The sequence below is a fragment of the Pseudopipra pipra genome, chromosome 2, assembly GCF_036250125.1.
Source record: "Pseudopipra pipra isolate bDixPip1 chromosome 2, bDixPip1.hap1, whole genome shotgun sequence".
Taxonomy (NCBI): Eukaryota; Metazoa; Chordata; class Aves; order Passeriformes; family Pipridae; genus Pseudopipra; species Pseudopipra pipra.
The window spans coordinates 24,793,735-24,818,879 of NC_087550.1; positions in this window are offsets into that span (position 1 = coordinate 24,793,735).

The following is a 25,145-nucleotide window of genomic DNA, read 5'->3' on the forward strand; positions in this document are numbered from 1 at the left end:
AGATCTAAGCAGACCCAAAGCACAGGTAAAGCATTAAACCCCAAATACAAGTTCCATCTTGATTTGGTGCTAATTCAAGGATATTTCCTATGCATAGCCTGTGACTGAAGATGTTGAGTTCTATTACTGTTATTATTTTTAATGATAGTTTAGGGGATTGCTAGTGGGATAGTAGAGCCTTTCATTGCTGGGGCACAATCCACATTTGGCATAGAAGTGCCTGAAAGTCATTAAAGTCTTGTATCTAGACAGAAGACACAGCAGGCATAGCAAATGTATGAGAGAGGATCATCCACAAACCTCAAAATCTTCTTGACTATTTTCTCCGTCACATCGCCATGAGTTAGACATGCCAGAATATAGAGTTCAGAATCACAGCCTTGTTCATAAATAACCCTTGAAACTCACCATAAATAAATTTTGAGATTCTTGTCATTCATTTTCTCATTTATACCTTGCAGCTGAAAGACCACACTGTATTGCACTCCTGATAGACACCCTTCCCAAACCTTGAGGCAGTGCCAAAGACCCCCTGCGAGGGAAATCTAACCCAGAGAAGTATGAGCCCAAAGCAATCCTCTTCTCTGATAACTATTTTTGTCAGTCCCTACTGTAAAACATCACTACTGGGACAACAACTACAGACAGAAGCCCAAATACATTCTTGATGACTTTTGTCTGCTAAACCAGAAAGATTATTTGACCATCAGAAAAAAGAATGAAACTAGAATAAACATAGTAATTTGGTTTAGAGAGAAAAGACATATCTGCTAAGACTATTTTGCACTCTTTCATGGAAAGTTTTTCTCCTCCCTCTGCCCTACTGCCCTCAAGCAGAAAGCCCCACATTAATTTCACAGTGTCATTACTCTTTTCCTTCCATAATTCAGTGGGCTCTGCATATACTTCTTTCTCACAAGCCTCCCTCCCCGCACCCACCCCCCTCAGCCTCCCCCCAACTTCCCCAGCCACATCCCGATCTATTCCTCAGAGAAAGAGGAACCCCACACCTTTCCACACTACCTCCCCTCCTCTGCTCTTATTAGTTGGATTCAGGATCCACTGGATTTGGTTGCTTGGGCTTCCTCCCCTGTCTCCAGGGTGGTCATTCACAAGCCGGTTAGTGATGAGCTGGGCTGAAAAGTCCAAGTTACCCTTGAGAAAAACACACAAAAAAGCCTAGGGGCTCAGGCTGTGGAGGCTACACCTACAGTGCAGATCTTCATCCCAGAACAGCTATGCTGGGAAACCCTTTTAGAAGATAGGACTGGTATCTTATTGTAGGATTCATGCCCAATTATTAACCTTGTAAATATTTCAGGTTACACAGCATATTATACCTCTAGTTTATTGATATGCCCATAGATTATTAATCTTTCATTACACTAATTAATTATCATAGTGATTTGGCAATTATCTTCTGTAAAGTTTGGCTGGGACCAGTTGCAGCCTCTCTCAGTGCCTTTAAAATGTGGTCCAGATCCTTGCAGAATGCCAGATGAAATATATGGCTTTCTTAGATCAAAACTGGGCTGCTGACAACTCTCCCAGGATATGTATTGACAGCCTTGCTGTCTTAAAAGGTACAGACTGTATGGAACAGCTTATAAAAACCATAGATGCAAAAGCAAAGAAAGATATGCATAGGTTTAACACATATCACTATGCCCTTTTCATATTCCCACAGAGGCTGGAATTAAGCAGAAATTTCATCACAGAATCTGTTTTATGGATGGCCCGGAGATTTCATGGAGACATTTTTTCCAGAGACACCACTTAGTCCTTTCTTTGACTAGAGAAATCTTATGTCATGCACTGCAGAATATGGTTTACTAATCACCAGAGCTGGTTTGAATGGCTCCATGGATCAAAACTGACTTTACATAGTGATGCCAAGTGCATTTGCCATTCTCCTGCATTGATCATTAGGACTCTTTGCTTGTGAGGATCATACAGTGAGTCATTTCTTTGATGTGTGCAAATGCAGGGAAGCGCTGAGGCTTTTACAGGAGCTGCTTGACTACAGGTAAAGAATGCTGCAGCTTTGGGGAGGGCCTCTTCGAAACTATTAGAGCCTGCTTGTTCTGCCTTCCTCCTTACAGGATGACCATGGTTCATGTTGTTTTGGCAGGATGGATATTTTGTTTCTGTTCTTTGGAAAAACTCATCCAAGTGCAGCCATCACAGGTCCTTTCAGCAGGAGCTAAGTTCAAGCTCTGTCCTTTTGTCCCCTATCACCACCCCTTTCTTTTCTGCTCTCTTCACCCTCTGTAAGGTAAGCTAAAAGTGTGCCATTGTGATGGCCAGGAGTCGGTCTGAGCCAAAACCCTTGTTATTTTGAAACCGATGTGAGCACTTCCGCCGAGTGAAATTGTAAGAGGATTAGGCTTGTATGCAGTCAGCTCCATTGAACCATAGCAGACATGGTATGTTCATGTTCACCAGCTTTTCAAAAGCATGTGTAATAATTTGGCTGGCTGTGATTGCCTCATTCTCTTGAAAATGGCATGTCCCAGGAAAATAGTGCACTTTCCACTCCTGCCTACCTTCCTAAAGACAGCTCTTGCTCTAGTCCTCAGAAGAATAGCCACAGACTTTAGAAGACTTTGGATCAAGGCCTCAGCCTGAGTTTTATTCCTGGCCACGTCCACATTGTCTATTAGCATTGACAATGGATTCAATATGGACTGAGCACTGCACAGCCTTTGCAGTTCTGAAGTCTTCAGACCTTCTGGGTAAATGTTCAGCACACTTGGCAAGTATTTGTCTCCTTTCATGGAGTTCAACACGGAGAACATGGTCAGTGAAGCAAGTTCATTGTTCTGTGCCCATATGAAGTGGTTGAACACGAAATGCATGGCTCTATTTCTCACTGATGTCCGAGTTCCCTCTGTCTGCACCCAAACTATTCTCTGTCGCCTCTGCACACTGCACCTCTCCTGTCCCTATGCCATCCACCCTCCTACCCAGTGCCCATCAGCCCAGTTTGCATGACAACACACTCTCCTAAAGCCCAGAACCAATATGCACTTGGCCACAGAGCATCAAAGGAGTGGCCACAAATGCAGGAAGAGAACACAACAGTTCTCTTGCATGGTGAGGGTAACCTCCAATTGAGCTATCTGACTTTCTGGCTACAGCTTTCAATGGTGAAGTATGCAGCAGCATCCTGGGGAGGAAGGGATGCTGCTGGCAGCCAAACTCCTGGCTGCAGCTTTGTGCTCTGCAAAAGAAAATAAAACCCCTGGGAGAGAGAAGAGCCTTGGAGACACTTAGCAGTATACTGAGATGAAGCATTTGTCTGCAGGAAAACTTGTTCTTGGATTTTGCTTTTTCAGTTTGGTAAAGGAGAAGCTCATATGTGAACAACACTGTCTGGGACCTCCAAAAGCTAGTATGAATTAACAAGGACTGCCTTGTTTCTCCAATGTTGTTAATGGAGGTTGCTGGCTCCAATTATGGTGACTGAAGTTCTCACTATAGTGATGTAACTTGTAAATATTTGAGTGGCTTTGCTTTTTTATATGAGCTCCCACTGCCCTTTTTCATTTTGGAGACAGAGGCAGCACATCTGGCATTTGGAAAAACAACTACATCAACAAACCCCCCACATTATTAATATTTAAAAACTGTCTCCTGCACATGAATAGAGAAAGTTTATTATCACTTCTAATTGCATAGGCCTGTGTAATGGGTTTATGTAACACGTCTTCTTTTCTACTGAGCTCACCACTATAGGCTTTGAGAGCCTTGGAAACATTAAATAATTTAGCCTCAAAATAGCCCCTAGTGGTGTGGTTCAGTGTCATTTGTCTCCATTTTACAGATGGGGAACCAATGTAAAAAACTTCCCGTGCTTTCCCTAAGGTCACTCAAGGAGCTTTTGGCAAAGCTTCAAAATATTGTGTCTCTACCTTTTTTTTTTTTTTCCCCTGAAAAAAAACCCACTCTGGGCCAAAGCAAAGCTCACAAGTCACAAGTACTGCAACTGGGTTTTGGAGATATTACAACCTGCAGTCAGATTTCACCTTGTTGCCTAGAGCTACAGAAGATCTATAAAAAAAGAAGTCTTAGGCTGGGCTAAATTGTGGCTTACATGGCAGAAATGTAACTAGGATTTAGTGCTTTAAAAGTGATGACTGAAATGACGAACTGATAGTTCAGCCTAAAAGAGGAAAATAACATCATGAGGGATGGTAAAATGAATTTAAAAAGTAGGGAGTAGGGAGAGCAGAATACTTTCCTGTTTCATCCTGATGTAGCAAATAGGTTTGACTGAACCACCGTTCTTAGTATTCTACCCTGTCCTTAGGGGAAAATCTTGCAATAAATAAACAGAAAACCTGGGTAATGGAGGAGTTCTAATGAGATATTTTCATAAAAAGTTTTTAATACACTGAAATGTTTCACTTTGACATTTCCTAAACAAACCTTAACCTTTTCATACTCTTTTAAGAATTGATCAACCCTGTAGAGAAAACAAGAAAATATATGTATATATTTTAAAATGGAATTAAATAACTCAAAACAAAACATGACATTGACATTCAAAGGAAACACTGGACACCTAAATTAAATTTCTCAGGCTACAGTGAAATAAACAGTTTATTTCCTGATCCATGCCACATTTTCTGGTTTGATCCAAACCAGACCTTTTTTGCCAGCACTTTTAGCTTGATCAGAAAATTATTTTCTTTTAACTCAGTTGTCTTCTTCTTTTAAACTTGTTTTTAACCCTTCAAACACTGTCCAGCCATGTCCATACATTTCATCTTAAGTCTCTTTCTCCATGGCAGTTTAAACTAAAGGCTTATATTCAATTTGCTGTTCTAAGCTTATACTGACAGGTTAGATTGGGATCTGGAATCCATGGATTCCTGCACCTCAAAGACAGTGGAGTCACATGTTTCAGTCCTGAGGATCCACTTGTTGCAGCTAGTGAAGTGTAGCAGTGTGCCAGTCCTCTACCTGCACCTCAATCCCACCCTTTTGTCTTAGAAAAGCCACACAACAAATACAACCACATTAATTCAAGGTCCTGTAGCAGAAGTGGTAAGAGAAGAAGCCTACAGCTAGCAAAAATGGAATAGCATTTAAAAGGACAGAATACAAACTAAGTGTCAGAAAATAAAGAAGAATATTTGGCTTGGGAATAGCCTATTCCATTTTGTGGAATATGTCGTAAGTAGCGTATAGATCTGTACCAAAACTCTTGGCAATACTAGCATGTTCCCAGCCTTCATGGCTCCCCCTATAGAGACCCATTGGAGCTGTTCTCAGTCCACTCCTGTCTAACATCTGGTGGAAAATGTGAACCCAGACACCTCAGTTTTAGACCTAGAGAAATCTGCTTTATTTCCTTGCTTATGCTGAGCCCACTGGATCGGGATGGCTCATGGCTTGGACATGATGGACTCCATGGATGAAGAACAGATTGTGCAAGCTGAACCCAAGGAAGATGGAGATTATGCTGGCAGGCAAAAGAAAGCACTATGAATAGTTTATGGACCCTCTGTGGCAGCCTTTACCTAGTGTGAACAGCCACAAACCGTCTGTTCAGGCAGTGCTCTAGGAAAGGCCCAAGAGTCCTCTGTCATGGACAGAGAATGCCGAGGCAGAGCTCTCTGCCATCCCCATTTGGCTAGAAGACTCCACTCCATCCTGGCACAACATGTTGGCCTTGGGTAGCCAGGCTTTTGTCACCTTCTGTTTGGATTACAAGACTGTGATGACCCTTTGGAGACTTCAGCTGATACTGCTCCCTGCAGCAATATGAACAACTCTGAACACATCTTACTCATCCTCTGTTGCCTACTCTGGCTCCCCAGAAAACTCATGCCAAAATTCATGGTCTTGTTCTTTATCCTCGTAGACTGGGCCCAAGATATTACAAACACTGCAGAAAGCTCTCAGCTGCAGATGCTGTTCTTTGCCATGGTGAGAGTCCGTTATTAAGGGAATACTTCCCTGGTGAAATGATGGAGTTTTCTTGGTGCCAAGCATTGATAATGATGATTTCTAAAGGTAGTTCTTTCACAGACTGCCCCAAACCTTATGAATTTTCATTTCTGGCACCAGGCTCATTTCTTCAACACCGCTAATTTTTGGTATAGAAGTGGGTTTACTGTCCCCGTGTATGAAAAAAAAAAAAAAAGGTAAAAAAAGGTAAGCGAAAAACATATTTTGGTAAAGGATATTAAAATCCTAAAATCATCTGGAATACTATTGAATGCACTGTTCTGCCCATAGGAATAAGTCATACCTTGCTAGTGCCAGTGGACAATCTTCTGGAAAGTGCCTAAATCCTGCAATAAGGATGGAAGCAGAAAAACAGCACAGAACAGATGCTTGGATATTAGTCTGATATTTGTGTAAGTGCTCAGATACCCATCTGTGTTTCCACAGTATCTCTTCTTGACTGGTAACTCACTGTTGCAATGAAAACACATTATCACAGTCCACTTTGACAGAGACTTGTGCTTTACTTGGCATATGTTGTATATCAGAGAACATACAGCAAGTTATCGTGATTCAGTTCATAAGCACAGCTTGTTAAGTCAATGTCTTATGATTTCCAAGGGAAGTCCACAGTCAACTGCAGCTTCCTAAACAGCCCCTTCTCATAACATGTAAGGTTTGCTCAGGCCCAAAGCCACTTTTAGCATTCTATATAGAGGATGCTTTTCTCCCATTTTTTTGGTAACATATCCTGTCCCTTTCTTAGAACTGAAAGAAGTTCTGATTGTGAGGGGGATGAGATACACTTTTGCTTGAAGGAATTTGTCTTTCTGAGTAGTGTGAATTGTCCCTTTGTCTAAGTCTGGTCACAGACTGTTCTGAATTACATCAATCCAGGTATATCAGGTTGTTCCACCAGAGCACGCATTCATTGTGTTTTTGGAACTAGGTATGGAGCTATGGTAAGTGCAACTTGGTCCAAGCTGCTAATGTTCCAGTCTTAGGATCTGAAGAACTGGTAGAAAACAACAAACCATCTTTCACTCCTTCCAGTGACAACTCATTCTCTCTTTCCACTCCTACATTATGGAATGTCTTTCTGCAGAGCTAAAAGATATATGTTCTGTAGGTGAGAATAGGTGTTCACAGCAATGCTGGGCATTGAGAAACTCTAAGAGAGATGGATCTTTGCATGGCAGAAAAGGAATATATCCTGACACAATGACCTCAAATAAAAATGACAAGTGAGGCTTCTTCCAGCACAGAGAAAAGTGATGTCCCCAGAACAGGTATGACACAGTTAAGCAGATCCTTAAAGCTTGGATAATCCTGCAGAAAAAGATAACTACTGATAGATACCTGATTTTTTTTCTTATAGACTCTGTCTTTCAACACAGGCACTTTTCAAACACCCTTTACAAGAATGCTGGTGTGATCAGTTCTTTGTCGGTAATTTTTTTCTTTTTTTTTATGTCTTCTGAATATTTAAAAGACCAAATGTATGTCAATGCCTTTCAAAGTCTTTCACATCACAAGAGACATACCTGTAGATTTTTGCAAAGTGAAAATGGATGAAATATCTCATGCTTCATTGGAACAACTGCAAATAATCACAGCTGAAATGAAACCCAAATATTCTGAATAGACAGTTTTTGACCAGTAGTTGTTGTTCAAAATCACACACAAAAATAATTCTGACAATCCATTCTGAAGAACAAAGACACTGCAGAAATGTCAAATCTTTCCCCAGATACCCTTAGGTCTTTGCAAGGGATAGACTGAGGAAAGCAAAATTTGTAGGGAAAGGTACCATCTTTTCATAGGCAAATAGAGAAATATGGTGTGAAAAAGAGACAAAAGAGTCCTTTTTTCAGATTGGAAGCAGAAAATTTCAAGCTATATTGTCTCTTTTAGATCTAAAACCAGTGTAATAAAAGACTTGTTTCCATTTGTCTGATAAAATTTTGCCTTGTTGATATCCTTAGGCCATCACAGCTGCAACAACATTCTTACTATATGCAAGATATCAAATTCTTTTGTCTTATCCAGAAGGCTGGAAGGGACTGTGCCAGGTCATCTAGTCCATCTTCCTCACTTCAGATCAGAATCAAATACACCTAGATCATTCCTGAAACTTATTTATTTAATGTGTTCTTAAAGACTTCTAATGTCACAGACTGCACAACCTCCTGAAGCAATCTTTGTCTTACCTTTCTTATTGCAATTTAAACCCATTACTTCTTTGTCCTATCCATCAGGGCCATGGGGAATCACTTCCTCTCTTTGTCTTTTCCAAAACCTTTTATGTTCCTGAAGACTGTTGTTAACCTCTCAGTTTTGCCTCTTTTAAGTTAAACAAAACCAGTTCTCCTGTCTCACTGGTCTTTTTCTCTAGGCTATTTCTGACTCTGACTTCTGTGCATTCCTAATTATTTCTGTTGCTGGCCTATAGACCGTGTTTGTCCTAGGATTTTCTTGATATCCCAAAGTATTATTCACTCACCAGTATGGAATATGGAGCATGATCTCAAAATGGAACGAGCTTAGAAAGTGATCTCTCACTTTCAGGAACAAGTGACCTTCTCTGCCTGCCTTACTTTAATACTCTTAGAGCACAACAGCCTGTTGGCACTCAAAGTTGAGGTGAACATACATGCTTTTCTCTTTGGAAATTTTTTTTGATCCCAAGAGAAGATAGTTACAACAGACTAATGCATGGTTCCATTAAGGGAAAGAGTTCTGAGACATCAAGAAGAAAAGAAATATTTTGTAGTAATAAGAATTTCAGTTTTCATATGGACATGTTGCAGGCTCCTAGCATTAGACAGGATGCAGCAGGTTATTATTAGAATCAACCCAACTTACCAGATGAAAAAACCGTGGTACAAAGAAATAATGAGATGAAGCCCAAAGCCACATAATGAGAAATAAACATAAGACAGACTAGAAAAGAAGACACAATTGTGGTTCTTTTTGGTTTTTTCCCTTTTCTCCCTCCCCCAGTGCAAACTCTGGCACTGAATTTTTCTTGCACCTTAAGGGAAGATGACTAAGGCCTGGTTCAGGCTGGAATCCACTGATGGAGTGGGGCAGAGAAGTCGATTGAGCAAAGAAAGTGAATTTTCTTCATGTACCATGAGTGGAGCAAAGCAATCTATTCTGCTGGAGCTGTATCAGAGCAATGTGGTGGCATTCATCTTCCACCTAGAGCCTGGGTAATGCTTGTACCTTTTTGCCTTCAACAGAGAGGCAAAAGAATAAACCGAGATTAACTTTCACAGGATTTTGTTGCAAAACAAGTGTGTAAAAAATGATTTTAAGTGACCTAGATGATGTCTTTTCATATCAGTGTTTAGCAATATCTGCCTCTGTAGATGATGTAGCTGTTAGTACTGTAGGGATCCCTTAGGACAAACTCCTGTTATAACATATTTTCTCTGCACCAAAGCCTACATAAATGTTAAATGAAGCCACTTTAAACAAATATAGGTAACAGAGGGAGAATAAGCCTGTTAACAGAATCAGCATTGCAGTCATAATATTTTATTTATTTATTATGTCATAATACCTATAACAAAAGTAACTAGATGCTATAAAATAATACTTACAGACATAGAAGTTGAAATGACTCACCAAGTCCAATCCTTCATAAAAACTCCTGTGATTCACAGTATTCAGTGAAAGAAAGAAAAGAAAGTATAGCTCCTTTCCAATCCCAAGTAATGTTTAGTCTTGTGCCTGGCTGAGCACAACAGCTGTAGCACATGATGCTTTCAAAAATGCAACTTCCAAAAGAGCCTTAGACCACCATGCAGTACCCAGGGTGTGGTCCTCCAACCTGTAAGGGTGACAGAGGAAATAAAGATGCTTTTTCCCAAATGTGGCTTACTGTCAGTTGCTGGACTGATCCAAACCAGACAATGGGAAGGGTGATAGAGAGGGCAAAAGGAGCAGGAATAAGGTTCTCAGCATGCTGGACAGCAAATGTAGCTAGAAAAAGCGAACCAAAGCACTGCACTTTGGGCCATGTGAAAACGCAAGAAGATGTCAAAAGTAGGGAGCAGGGGTATCTGTGCTGCATGTTGAGAGTTAAGGTAAGTTACATAATTGTGAGAAGACAACAACTGGGTCAGAAATAGAGAAAGAAAAGTTGTCCATGTCATAACTGGGAGCAGCAAAGGAATAAAAGAGGACCTCCTCAGCCAATATCAAGCTGTACTGGAAAAAAGTGATATTGAAGTGCTCTCAACAGAAAAACAGCAAACACAACTTCTCTCTGCTATTCTCAGCAAATCACCTGATTTCACCTCTTCTAGCACTTGTGGTCCACCTCTCCCAAACTCAGCCTCAGCAATTTCTTTAACACTTAGAGTTTGAACAGCTAGCAAGGGATAGTGCAGGGAGAAAAACAGTGTGACCAATGAAAAGAAAATCAGCGCCCTCTTTTAAGCACCTATTTCCTCCATGTCACATCTCTTTTTTATCCTTTCCTTCCAAACCAGGACATGAAAACAGCATAATGCAGAGGCACTCAGATGGCATTGCAAACACAGTGCATTGGAAAACACATTCTCTCCCTGACTCTAATAATTTAGCTTTGTTTTAGTTTCACTCTAATGAACATTTATGCTGTAGCCAATCTTCAATTTATACCATCTAGTCCAAAGCACAATTATATGTCGAGCAGAAAATGCAGCTTTGACTCATAATAATAAGATTGGCACTGTGTCTGGCAGTTTTTCACTCTTCCTTTTCATGCTGCAGCCGTATCAGTTGGGCAAAGATTTTGCCATATCTCCTAACAAAAGGTCAGGCTGGCAGACAGAAGGGAAGGACTGAGGGCTATGTAATACTGGAGTAGGACACCTGAGATGCCCAGCATTTTCTGAAAAGACATGTAGGAGAGGCACTTTCTCAAAGAGCTGTCTATTTTAAAGAAAAGAACAAGGCATGCCCTCTGTGTTTGCTATCCACATTGTTCTGTCTTCACTCAGAGAAGACTCTCACATAACCCCACCGGTAAGTTAGACCTTTTTCAGTGCAGACCTAGACCTATGGTGCATTTGAGTGCCTGATGGTGGCAAGTGTGTTCAGAAGGACATTTTCAACTACTTTTGAAACAGAAGTATTGTCTGTTCAAGACTGTCTGGCAGATTTTCCTTTAGGAAAGATGGTCTTGTGTTTAATTTGAAAGTCAAGACGTGTCAATAGTCTTCTTGACTATGCCTCTGACTTGCACGAGATACCAAAGCCATCACTTAACCTCCTTCTCTCTGCTTCATTTTCTTCATCAGTAAAATAACCAATTTTCCCAGTCAGCAGGCTCCAGACTAGTCAATGTCAATTGTAAATGTGCTTTGAGATTACAGAGTGGGAGTTGTTAAAAAAGAGTTGAAGAAAATATGGGTCCCGTAGCTATCTTTTGGAGTACTCTCACAATTTCAGCCTATACAGTCATTTCTTTCCTGCCTATGTCTTGTACAGAGTTGCTGCTGCAAAGCAGTGTACTGAAACAGCTCCTGGTGAAGAAATCTCTTGAGCAGTATGGTCCTCACTGTAGCTGGAAGGCGGCTTTGAACAGAGGGAACACTGTTTGGCATCTTCTTTCTTTTGGTATAATACCAGACCCTATTGCATTTTCACCTGCTTAGCCTGGTGGCACCTCAGCTCATCCTTTGTGTAAATCCTTTATTTCTTTATTTTTTTAACAGTGAGAAAGAGTTCTACCTGGCCTCTTTTGGGGGAATATCGTGCACAGTTGGTGGTGCCCAGAAGGGAGAAGCAGATGCTGTTGAGATATTCATGGTGTCCAAAATAGAAAGCAATTTATATGGACAATTAAGAAGAGTCACACGGGACTTTGGTGGTTGGAAGCTACAAGTCTGTAAGCAGACAATTTCTAGGACTTGAAAAAAAAAAAAAAAGAACTCACCTGAGGCCATGCAAGAGAAGAAAAGTTATATTGAGAGAACAATTCCCAAGTTCATTCACTAGGGTTTTAAGCTCCTGATTTGCAGTGGAAATGCAATATGTGGTGTCCTGTCATCAACGGGATTTAGAGGACAGAGAAAGAAGTCATCAGAGAACAGGTATGAAATTGTCAGAAAGAGCAAAGGTAAAGCAAGACAGGGTCTTAAAAAATACTACAATAATCTGTCTGTCCTGACTCTCATTTGCCGTTATGCTGTACCCTCCTCTGATTCTCTGAGCCCTAGCTCCTCCAGAGTGTTTTCTCTTCTCATTCATGACATTACAGAGGAAAAAGACCTGATGAAGGGACTGAAATATGGTGGAATGTGTATATGCCTGACATCTATTTTCTTGTCATTGTTTTTGTTCATTTGGCATTGGGCAGATGGAGAATGTCAGAATTTTCTGTTGACCTGATATTTTTTCCTGCTCCTTCATCAATTAAGAGAGTTTCAGTTGTAGGCACAAAGGAGTTAAATCAATTTGCTTCAAACAACCCCAAGAAATCACTCAATTTTTTAAAAAGTCTCTGGAGGAGTGGCTGCTATAGCCTGAGGGATGTGCAAGCTGAAGGCTCAGCAGCCCCATCGACATTCGAAGGCATAAGCGTTTAGGAGAAGGGACAGATATTATGTGGTTTTGTCCCTTCTCTAGCTGACTACACAGCTAAGTGCACTGTCTGTACTTGCCTTTTCCCTAGACATTGCTAGGGGCTGCCTTGTTAGGTTCAGAGTCCCTCTGAGAATATGCTGCCTCTCAGCAATACAAAGAACCAGAGGACATTTCTCACTCAGCTCTCCGTAGCCAGAGCTGGCACAGGCTGAGCAGGAGCACATCACACATTGACTCACTCCTCACTTATTTGCACATGTGAAGTTGGGCCAGCTCAAAAATCCCCTAATGAACCATCACCCTGCAGGATGGTGTGAGATTCTTCTCCAGTTCTTTGCCTGCTGAATTGAACTGTTTTAGCTGAGTAGCTCCAAGACTTCTGCTTCATGCAATGTGGGATCTCAAATGACATTTTTCCTCTGGTCATTTAAGTCAGATAAAATCTCTGGAAACAGCTCTCCTGAAGCAACCAGCCTCTCACAAGACTGAAACTATAATTTGCAAAAAAAAAAAGAAGGGATGAATTGGTGAGACCAGATATGGGACCCAACTTACTGCGGGTACTGCTGAAGTCTGTATTTTCCTTGCTTGCTTCATTCAGATTTTGCTGGTGAAAGGAAGTATCTTCCATCAAGGAATGAAAGCTCTACTTCGTTTCAGCATCTTTTGCTCATCTTTCTTCACCATGTCTTGCAGTTGGGTTTCCAATTAAAACCTAATCCTGTATTGTCATGTCCTTTTCCTGGCTGTTATGCTGCTAAGCCTTGGCATTGTGTGAGCTGAAGTGCTTTTTTCTCTTCTTTTTCTTTTCCCTCTTGTCCAAACAGTATGTGTCTCACTCACTCTTTCCTCAGTACTGTTTTTGACACAACATATACAGACCTAGGGGTAAATTAGATGTCTGTGTTATACAACATCTTTAATTTCTTGCTCTATGATGTGTTTTGTCATTCCAAATAAGAGTTTAGCTACTCACAGATAATACTGTAACTGAGGAACTTCTGTGAGATGCAGTTCACATAGGATTTGAGTCCTTAGTCTGAATCAGGAAGAAGGGGGTCCTGAAGTTGCCTCTCTCATAAAAGGAACAGTTGGTTAACAGATTTTCTGCAACAGAGCTCTTTCCTGAGAAAATATTCCAAACAGAAGTTTCATTTAATCCTGTTCATTACAAGAGAAATACCTGGTGTCTACAGACTCAAAACTTCCCATGGAATGTAATAGAAAGATTTTTGTGGAATGATTCAGAATTGGTTCTAATGACAAGGTCTTTAGCCAAGAGAGCCAGCAGGTCCTTGGGATACATCTTCATTCCTGCTTTCTGGAAAAAGCATGATAGAAGAAGGATTTATTCCCCAGAATAACAGGCTAGCATGGAAAAGCAGAGTCCATGGGCATCATTAGAAGCCTCATATATCTAAGCCCACAGCTCCATCACCTAGTAGGCATGAAAGAGGAATAAATATGATACCAGCCTGCTGCTACTCAGCAGAACTTCTTGGCATAAGGACATCAAGCAGAAGATCCAGAGTCTTCTCTGTCTGATGCTTGTCATTAGACAGGACAGATGCACAAAGACTACTTCTTGCTTCCCCATTTCAGAACTGCCCAGAGAGATATCAAGGTCAAAGGAATGACTCTACAGTGGTGTGACATGCCTCCACTCAGTGTGCATGCATTAAAAGGCTTATTCCATGGGGATGAGTAAAAAAAGGGAAATTAAAATTATGCTTTTTTTCCTTCTACTTGGTGCCAGTAGCTGTTTTAGCTGCAACAGAGACACTCAGAGAAAAAAAGGGGCTGACAGGCAGAAGAAGGGAAGTGGGAACAGTAGAACAAGACAAAACTAACCAGCAGGGAATGGGTGAAGAAATCAAAAAAAGGGAGGTCAGCAAAGCAGGAACAAAAAAAGAGTAGAAAGAATAAAAGCACAGGAAAATAACTGAAATAATTCAAAGGTAGAAGCAAAAATAAAGGACAAAACATTCACTGAACAAACATGGAACAGAAGGTAACCATATAGGTTATCAATTCCAGCCTCCAAATACTACAGACAACAATGGAATAGACATTAATTGACAAACATCCATAACTTCTGCTTCAATGCCCATTCTCATTCCAAGTTAGAAAACACTGCAACCTTACAACATTTGATGGAAAAGAGTAAATGCTGTAGTGATTATAACATGTCCAGCCAAGACAATGGGAAAGATGAAGGGCTTTGGGAAGATCTTAGACTCTTGCAACTGCATACAGGTTGGCACATTCTGGTATTTCCTGAGAGTGGGTCATGCTCCACATGGCTATAGAGGAAGACCAGGAGGCAATCACTCTGAACAATCCTTGCTCTTCAGTGCAGAAGAAAATCTTTCCCAATGACACATACAATCAATGCTTTTAATTCAAGACACATCAGTCAGGAAGTACCACTAGGAGAACCAGCATAACCCACCTACTATTCTGTCTTTAGCCTTGGATAATTTCTTGTTTGGGTAATTTAATGCTTCAAAGGAAGATCAATTTGCCCTCTCCCCACTCCTCATTCCTCCCATCCTTACATACACATCCAAGAGAATAAAGAACTGCAAAATGAAGGGACTTCCTTCTTTACCCCAATAGTGGTCAGTGTGAGCTCTGAAGCATGAAATTAATTAATTAAAATATAAATGCAGTGTAATTCCTCCTATGAACTCAGCAAGCTCCACTTTTTAATTATTTAAGTTCCTTGCCCTTGTTATCCTATATGGAAGACCAGAACTTCATTGCTTTGAAGTTTAGAAACCTTCTCCTGATTGCCCAGCTAATTTATACTCATTTGATCTTTTAGCACTGCTTTTCTTCAGCTGAAACAATTCTCCATCGTGGTATTTACAAATATTGTATTTATGAAGAAAAACCGTACTCTTTCTCATCTTTCTTTTGCAAATCTAACTGAGCCTCTCACACACACTTTTTGAAGGTCTGCCACTTCCCCTAATCACCCTCACAACTCTTTACGTCACTTTCCCTTTTTGGATCACAAGTGACCCAAATTGGCCACAATATTTTAAGTGAGGCCTCCTCACTCCCCTGTATCACTGTACTGCTAAAATACTTCTCTTTCTGAAAATACCCTATCCTGATATATACCAGAATCACATTAATCCTTTTCAAGGCAATGTCATATTCTAGCAAAACGGCAAAGAAAATGTGAAGCAGAAAAGGGAGATGCTGAACAGAAAAATGAAAGCATCCTGAGGAACAACAGACAATTCTGGAGGGAGATCCCCCCCCCCCCCTCCGACTGCCCTGCAAACATAAAGACATAATCAGCTTTGTAGAAAAGGTAATTCAAAGGAATAATGGAAAGCTGCGGCAAGGCACATCTGTACAAAATCACAGCGCGCTAGCTTTGCACGACCTCTCAGCTTCATGCCACGTCTCTGACACTGCTTGCTAATGTCAGCGTTTTGGCCAAAACAGGACTGACGGTGTCACACTGGTGAGGGGGTGACCTGAGTGTAAAGAAGGCAAGGTGGCTGGATCTGTCTCGTGAGTCCTGGACAGGCCCTTTGCATCAGAGCTCATAGATTGTCTCTCCAGGGTACAGTGTTTTTACTTAGTAATTTAAGAATTAGCACTCCCTGCATGCATGAGTATGCATGTGTGTGTTTTGTATATGTATGTGTTTGACATACAAAACCTACAGTGTCTTTCTTGAGCCCTAAAATTTTAAGGCTAATATTTTTTAATAAAAATATTTCACTGTCCCATAGACATGCAAATATTGCCCTTTAACCTGCTAAAGAATATAATGGAAGATCTCGGAGTGCTTTAAGAATATTAATGAGATGTCACAATAATCCCCAGGCAGTGTATGCTTATGTATTTTTTCTGTGTATTTCACAAAGAGACAAAATAAGTCCTGCAATAAGTTGCCTCATACATTCCGTGATGAAGTGTCATTACGCCTTTTTTTTAATTATTATTTTGAAGAAAAACTTCAACATTGAAACAGTTTACAGAACTTTAAAACAGAAGGTGAAGATAGATAAAGCTCTATATTTTGCTGTTATACAGTGAAGTTGATGGGTTTTGCCTTGTAAAAATACAAATATATAAATAAAACCCAACAAATATTCTCATGGGTGGTTTGTAGAGCAGCACCTCTTTTTCTGCCAGTGCAGAAGGAAACTCAACTTGCAGCAGACATGCGATATGTCAATTCATTTCCATTGTATTGGCAAGAAACAACACGAACAAGACAGATTTATCAAGCTATCTGATAGTCCAAGTGCCAAGAATTCTTCTTCCAGCTCTCTTCTCTCCTCTCCTCTCTGCTTTCCTCCATACACACACATGCACAAATAAAGGCAAATCTGCCACTCTTGCAAGCATAACACTGTAAAGTTCTGCAGCTTTATTGTGGGTGTTTATCATAAAGCATCCTTATCTGTTATCTGCTTATAGAGGAAGCTTTGGCATGTTATTTCAGAGTAATAGCCGAGAGCGAGTTAAATTGCATTAACCTTTAAAGCTGGCATTAATGGGTAACCGTGTCAGCAGACTATATTACTGTACAATTTCTTTTTCCTCTTCTTATGCTAGCTCTGTGTTTAGGGGGGGGTTGCTGTAAGTGCCAGCCTTACATCACAGACTTTGAGCTCTGACCAATGTGTTTGTGCTCTAGAGAAGCACTCAGCTGGAAGAAATGTAGGACTGGCTTCTCCACACCACTGACAGACAACAGGAGAGAAGGCAGGTTTCTTTGCAGTGAGTTCTAGACTGCCCTCACAGCCTGAAGCTAGTGGGTTAGGACTTGCTATTGGACGTATCAGTGAGAGACAAGTCCTCTGTTATTGCTTCAGAAGGTTGTCATATGATCATTGGTTCAGAGAGATCTTAGAACTGAGATTTTTGGATGTGGGCACTAAAATGCATAAACCATACTATGTTCTCTGTTGCTCTGACACAGAAGACTTCTGCAAGGTATTCCAAGTGTGCAAGCCCAGTTTAACAGCCGCTTTCCATGAAGAGGGACAGCTGGAGCTACTCCAGATCTATTATGGTGTAAATGGAACTGGAACGTGGCCTACCACTTATCAGATATTCTCTTCTATGTATTAATTATACATGTAAAAGTCCTGTATTTAGGAATAATCGCAATAATTTATCACTTTCAGAGAACTGTAATTGCAAACACAACATAACCATTCATCAGCTGTTTCAGATGGAAAGGAGTAGGCTGAGAGAAGGCAGCAGCCTCTTTGATCACATTTTGATTGGGAAGTCTCTTCATTACAGGTTTGGTTTGTGAACCCTCCTCCCCCTCATAACTCTTCAAGTCTCTTCACAAGCTGTTTTATTGAAAGAATACCTGTGCTTGACTCAATTCCTATCAAAGTCCCTCCTGAGCTTTGGAAGGAGAGCTAGCAGGACAGTGCTGTGAAAGGACACAATGTCCCCACAGAACAGAGGCCACATTTTTGAAAATACACAATGGACAAAAAAATGCAGTGATTTTCAAATCTTTCACAAATTGAGAGCCATCAGATTTGGCTTTTGACAAGCCTATCTTACCAAAAAGACCTGTCTTTGGCAAAGGGCAAAAGGCCCAGTGTTAGTTTTAATACTTCTCAGAAAAAGTCCTGGTAAAAGTGACACTCTTAGTCCCTAAACCTCTGCATAAGGGACATGCTGGGGGTGATGCAGCAGAGGGATGTGATACTTGGCTGCCATGGAGATGAGTACTACAGAAGAGCTTAAATAGAAGAGAACATTTTACTTTGAAGCACTGTTGAAATAAAGGTACATGTTATATTCATGCCACTAGAGCTTTTTGCCAAAAGCTAACATTAATTGTTTAAATTAACACCGCAATTAACATGCAACTAAATAAATGCTTTCTTTTTTCTTTTCCTTGTTTCTTAAAAGAAAGCCGTAACTGATTGCTTCACGAGCCTCCCCTGGGAGCACACGTGCTGTGCTGCCCTTTAAAATGGAGCTGCACAGCCTCTTCTCCTCAGCTGATCCATGATGTCAGGCGTTGCCTCCTGGGGAGGCTTCCAGGCCTTCAGTTGCACCCAGATTTGTGCTTTCTCATGAGCATTCCTTTTTTTGTCACTAGGGCTGTGCTCAGTGTGTCTTTTTTGCCATGTCCCCAGAGAGGTCTGTCACAGCCCCTATGTAGGTAATCGCATTCCCTCCTTTACGCTGTAGGGATTTACCATCATAGTGCAATTCTGCAAGATGGGCATCAGCAAGAGGGAAACTTCCACATCATTTAGGGTTGGTCTGGTACTGTGAAGTTTTGGGTAGCTTCCCAGATGGTGAAACACACGCCACCTAATGTCTGACCTGTTTTTTGCCTGCATGAATCAATACACAGCCCTAAAAGAGCTGATCAAAAACCCTTACTTTTCTATTTCAAACAGCAGAAATTCATCCTATTAGTTACAGAGGTGCCAGTTACAAGCCCCAGGGTGTCGGGCAAAAGCAGGCGCACATGAACTGGTACACCAGTAAGCCCCTGCTTTGAGGGGGAAAGACTCTGGGCTTGCAGATATACAGAGGGTTTTGAAACAACGTGTTGCTTTTGAAACAGTAATAAGGATGTCTCTCTCTCCCTACAGAAAATAAAGGAGAAAAATGACAATCATTGATAGAAATGAGGTTGATTTTTCTTAATGATAAATGAAATGAAAATTTCGATGAGAATGATGGATGCCACCAGTCAAAGTTCTTCTTGTTACAGCAGCCAATACCTCTTTATGTACCCGTCTCATTAAAGTGTCAGAGATACTTAAAAAGAAAAAAAAAAAGAAATATGCTAAAATTAAAATGGAGAAGAAAAAGTCATTTCACACATTTAATGGCATAATGAAGTCTTTTTAATGTAATTTTCTTTACTATTCTGATTACATATTCACAAAGAGGATCTTCACTTCCATCTTTATTAGGCACTGTGTTTGTCATCATTATGGGTTAAGTATTTTCATAAACATTTGATGAATATTAACCATTTAAAATAAAAAATAACAGTTTATTTTCACTGCAATGACTACTGCACATGGAGATATTAATATTAGAGTAAGTCATATGAAATTACACAAAGCCCTGTCCCTGTGTGCAGGGAAGCAGTGCAGAGGCTGGGAGGGGAGAAATTCTCAACCTAGTAATGTGCAGAGGGGTTTGCAAAGCTGGATCACAACTAGACCTATTGACAGGAACTGACAGTGATCCCAAAAGGCTACTGATTCTCCTCATCAAAGACTAGGTGTTCCTGCATCCTTTCTACCTTGCTTCTTTCCAAACTACACTTTTCTCTTCCCTGTGCTTGCAAGGGGCTAATCCAGTCCCGGCTTTAGTATAACAACCCGGTTAATTTAGATGTTGTCTCTATCTGGTGCAAATGTCCTAACAAACAATTTTAAATATGGTCTGCTCTCTACAGCAGGGAAATGGCTTCCTAAAACAAACAGTTCCAGAGCCAAGTGCTGCAGAAAGAGGAGAAGGAATGAACATCACAAAACATGGTCCAGCAAAAAGAGGTTCCCTGGAGTTGGGTAAAACCATAACCTGGTTCATCTGTTTTTAAGCACAAGGGGAAAATGCATATGTAATATCTTGTGGCAATAACAGCATTAGTAATAATAAAATTATAACTGTATTTAATTTTTATTCTTTATTTTTATTAAGAAGGTTTATTTCTCAATGACTGAGTAATTTAAAAAAAGGAAAATAATCATATGTACTGTTTAAACATTGTCTAACCCCTTTCTTCCATCCTAGTTCTCTTTCATTTGTTCTATTTCCCTTCCCCAATCAACAAAATAAAAACATCAGTGATGACATCCTCATTTCAAGGCATCACGTGGAAGCTCATTTCTGACAGAAGGCTCTTGTAGCACAAAATACCTGACCTGTTTCACATCACCTGTTCCTTTGCTTACCCAGAGGAAACAGGAGGCAGCTGATAACCCTGGGGGTCTTCCCACCTGTAAACCAGTTTTAGACACCAGACACCGGCTCACTCTTCCCCATGACTGCCAACTTGTTCAGAGAGGAAAAAGGCATAGAGCAGTGGGTTTCTTGTGTTTTGTTTTGGTTTTTGTATTTTAAGAAATATGCAAAAGGTGAGAGAAAAGGTCCACCTGCGCATCTTAGAGCGTCTCTTCCTACCTCCCCAAAGTGCAGGGCAATATTGCCAGTGCTGACAAACATTATTAGAATGGCTGATGTGAGAAGGAGCAGAGAGTTACTCTTTGTTGCCTTCCCAGCCATAAACTGAGTTACTTTAATTAATCCTGTAAGTAGGGGATCCAGAGTAGAAGCATAAAGAACCCAAAGGCCCAATTCAAAAGATCCCAACTTGTCGCTGACTGGAGAGGGTTAATAGAATTACTGGTGGATGTTTAATTAGGATTTGAGGGATGGGGATTGAGCATTAGACTGGGGTTTGTTTAGGGCTCATGTGTGCTCAAGCACCAAGGTAATTTCACATTGTGCAGTGCTGCATTCTTTGCTGAGCTCAGCCAGTGCCGTGCAGGAGCTGGAGTAAAAGCTCCACCTGGAGACAGCAGGAGCCTGCATGCTTGTAGTGGATGCTACTGGCGAGGATTTTCTGGGAGACCAAGGGACCCGGGAGCACTCATCCTGTGAATTAGCTCCTTCCTTGCTCCCAGGCTGCAGCCTTAGCGCTTCTCTTCCTTCCAGCACTTAGTGCCTCTAATTCCCTGGTCCCATGGGGAGCCAGACACCTGCTGTGCGGAAACAGTGAGTAATTGCAGGTCTGCAGCAGGGATGGAAGGAAAGCTTGAGTCAAAGCCTCCTGCCACTCCCTGGCCACCATCTGTGGGAGAAGGCTGGTGCCTCAGAGCGATGTTTGGATCTGGACCACATGCAGCCTCACTGCCAGTTACTCAGCCACGGGATTAGGCAGCCACCCCCTTGCACAGTGCCCACTTCCAACCTGCTAGGGGCCAATATGATGCTGTCTCCAAGCGGAGGATTTCACTCTTGCCTGAAGTCACATGAGAAGCTTTTCTGAGAAATCTCTTCGGTTTGAGGCTCCTCCTCTGTCTAATTTGCCACCATCTCACAACTGACTGCTTTCCCAAGAAAGCTTCTGAGGTCACTGGTACAGGAGGACAAACAAAGAGGCAAGATGTAGCTCCTGGGAACAACTCACCACCCTTGTCTGGGGTGGATTTTGAAATCCTGATCTTGAGCAGAAGTTTGCAGTTTGGTATAATGTTTCAGTTCCAGGACTGAGGTGCAAACTGGTATTAAGCCTGAGGGTTCTGGATGCTATAAAGCAAATGGATCCTCTTTTTTTTCTGGCTAGTGACTAAATAGGCACAAGAAGTGCTCCCACTAACTGGAACTCAACTATTTACATTGCCAAACTGCTGGTGTGGCCCCTGGCATGGATTTGGCTGAGGCCAGCCAGCAGCATTCCAAAGGACTCCTGGTCTCAGACTGTTATTCAGTATAGGCCAGGGATCCTTTCCATAGACAGCTTGTACACAGCTGCCTTGGAGGGAAGGAGAACTTTGTTGCATAGAAGCAGGGCACTGCAGGCCAAGCAGCCTCTATAGTAGGGAATTTTTTGAGACATATCTAATACGCTGGTACAAAAGTAGTTTTTTTTCACACAAAGTCTTCTCAGAACCACTCAATAGAGAGACGGGAAATCCCTTTCTGAGGCAGGCTCTCCCCAGCTGGGTTTGACCCTCATAAAGGTGTGAGACTTCTCCTGGACTTGGATAAGGCCTTTCAAGCAGGTAGGGAATAAACAGATCTGTTCAGCTTAGCAGCAGAACAAAGAATCTAAGATATGGCAAAAAAACTCATTTATGCTGTTAGAAAGTGGGTGTTGTAGAGCCTGGGTGGCAAGAACATAGATGACAAGAGAAGCATTCAGCTCCAGCTTGCATGCCTGTGTCTGAGAAGCAAGGTTCAGTATCTCTAAATAATCTTAAACTAGACTGGCTTGTTATTAGTGGAAACCAAGCCCTTGCATGTTATTAGTCGGCAGATGGTATATAAATGTGATGTCAAGAACCAATCCAGTACGACCCGTGGCAAGAAGGAGAATGATTAAACAGGGTAATGAAACAGAGACGAGAAATGCCACAAAAAAGTCAGCACAGAGGAACTCAGATCCTCAGCAGCACAGGGGAAAAACACCACAGGAAAAACCTTTGCCAAGAAAAAAAAATAAGAAGTGAGTCTGTAAACAGAGCTGACCATGGGGGATAAAGATGAAATGGAAGCAGACTTTTTTACTATCTCAATCAGGGAGAAAAAAGTGACAGGAACTGACTGAGACGCTGAAAAGTGAGTGATATGCTATTGCCAAGAATAATGCTCAAAACACTGTAACAGCTGATAGAGGTACTGAGCGTCATGAACCCAGACAGAATAAGACTTCAGAGACATCTCTCGGTTAAAGGAACAAACAACCAACAAGCCAACCAAAAGCCTTCAGCAACAGAAAAGGGAGCAGATGTTAGCACAGAGAGCACTAGACTCCACAGGCGACTTTGGAGACTGCCATCAGTGACTCCCAGTGAAAAGGCAGGTGAGCCTCTGCCCTGGAATACAAATGAAGCAGAGTTTGTCCTTACCCTAGCATAGTCACAGTAAGCACTCACCTTTCTGTATTCTTATCTGGGACAAATTATGTCCCTCAAAGACTAAGCCAGAAGGGCCAAAAAAATCCCTTTCACTTCCTGATCCCTCACATCTGTGCAAGAGACAGGGTGATTACCCTCTTCTGTTTTCTCTTTGTTTCTCTGCTCCAGTATACTTATTTCCAACAAGGTTGTTCAGACTCAACCCAGGGTTCCAGGTTTATAATTAAAAAAGCCTTGATCAGACTCCTTCCAGGGAGAATAACATGCAATTTTCTTTTTCCAGGGAACATGAAGCTCTTTTCTAATTCTCCACTTAACTTCCAGGAGAGGTTCAGCCTTCACTTTTTCTGGCTCATATAACCTGCTTGTACAACTGGCTTCAGGCAGAAGCCTTTTAACCTTGTCTGATAAGGGCATCTTGTGCTCCGTTCCCTTCAGGCAGATGGAGAGGAGGACAAACCATTTCCATCAGGCCTGCACCATGAAATGTGAAGATACCCAAGTTATATCCAGGCAAGCTCAGGTATCCGCATCAGTGCACAGCCATGTAGAGAGGCAGTTTCTTGGAGACTGATCCTGGCTACCTAATCATGCTTGTAGCACAGTACCCAGGAGACTTGTCTTCTTCCAGAACTGCCTGGCTCAGCTTTGTCTTGGCCATCTCTTCAGGATTCATTGGTGTGTCACATAAATACACCTGCAGTACAAGGGTCTCAAATGATCTACAGCCTCCAGCAACCCAGGGCAACGCTTAGCACAGACCCAGAAGGAGGTTCCTCTGCTGGTGGTGGATGTATTTTTATTTATTCCTTTATGCATATATACATTGCCATGCATAATTAATGCTTCCACAGTGTATTTTGACCTTGCCTGTGATTTTCATTTTCCCCACCACATCTCTCTTGCCTTAGCATGTGCCAGTTTATTTCTTATTTTTCTCCTCACAGACAACCATCCTCTCTCCTGATCTCTCTCCCCCTTCAGTTTAGACCACTCTCCCACTTCTACACAATACAGGCCATCCTCCCCTATCTCTCTTTCCTCTCTCACTCCGTCTCCCTCCCTCCCTCGTTCCCTTCCTCCCTCCCTCCCTTCCTCCTCAGCATTGGGCACCCGCCCCACCTCCCTCTCCCTCTCCTGTCAGCAAAGCAGTTTATCGGCAGTTGCAGTCTCATCTATCAGTCCAATTCATCTTTCCCTGCAGCCTTTGGAGGGAGAGCGAGAGGAAAAACCACAAGCTGCCTTCCTAAAGAAACCAGTGGCAGCCACGGGCATTAATATGAGAAGCTTGGGAAGGTGTCATTTTTCACTCAAGCTGACATTTAAGCTGTTTCATAAATATGAAATCAAACCAAGGACCCAGATGGGCCTCCACCCCCTCCTCTTTTGACTAAGAGCGGTTGTGATACTCTCTTCGCCAGCGTAAAAAAAGGGGATGACAGGAGCAAATCCCTGGGGAATGAAGGATAGAAGGAGCAACTGTTCTCAGTGATAGCACCTGTGATGTTTACACTGGTTTCAGCAAAGAGCTACCAACCAGTACAGGAGAGCTATCAGTCACTATTGGTACTGGCAGGTTTTCTGAGGAGGGATTTCCCTCTGAGTGCACAAGGCAATGGGGTGAATATTTTCCCTGCTGTCCCCACAAGGGATGGTAGATATCTTTCCATCAACAGCTCTCTTATCACCATAACTGTTTCACACATATACAGAGCCTGATTTCATGAGAGAATGAAGTATAAATCTCTGTTTCTGGTCCTCTTTAGAAATCCGACCTGCTTACACCACCCCAGTCCCTATGCAGCCTGTAGTGCCATCACAGGTGTGCAACACCTCGAGTACTGCACATCCCGGGGAACCAGTGTAGTTTTTAGGAGAATTTACTGGACCAGCTAGAAGGGCTGCAACCTCACTTTTTTTTTCCACTCCCATTAGGAAGCAATTCATTTTACATCTGAGATGAGGAAGAGGTGTCATGTGTACCTG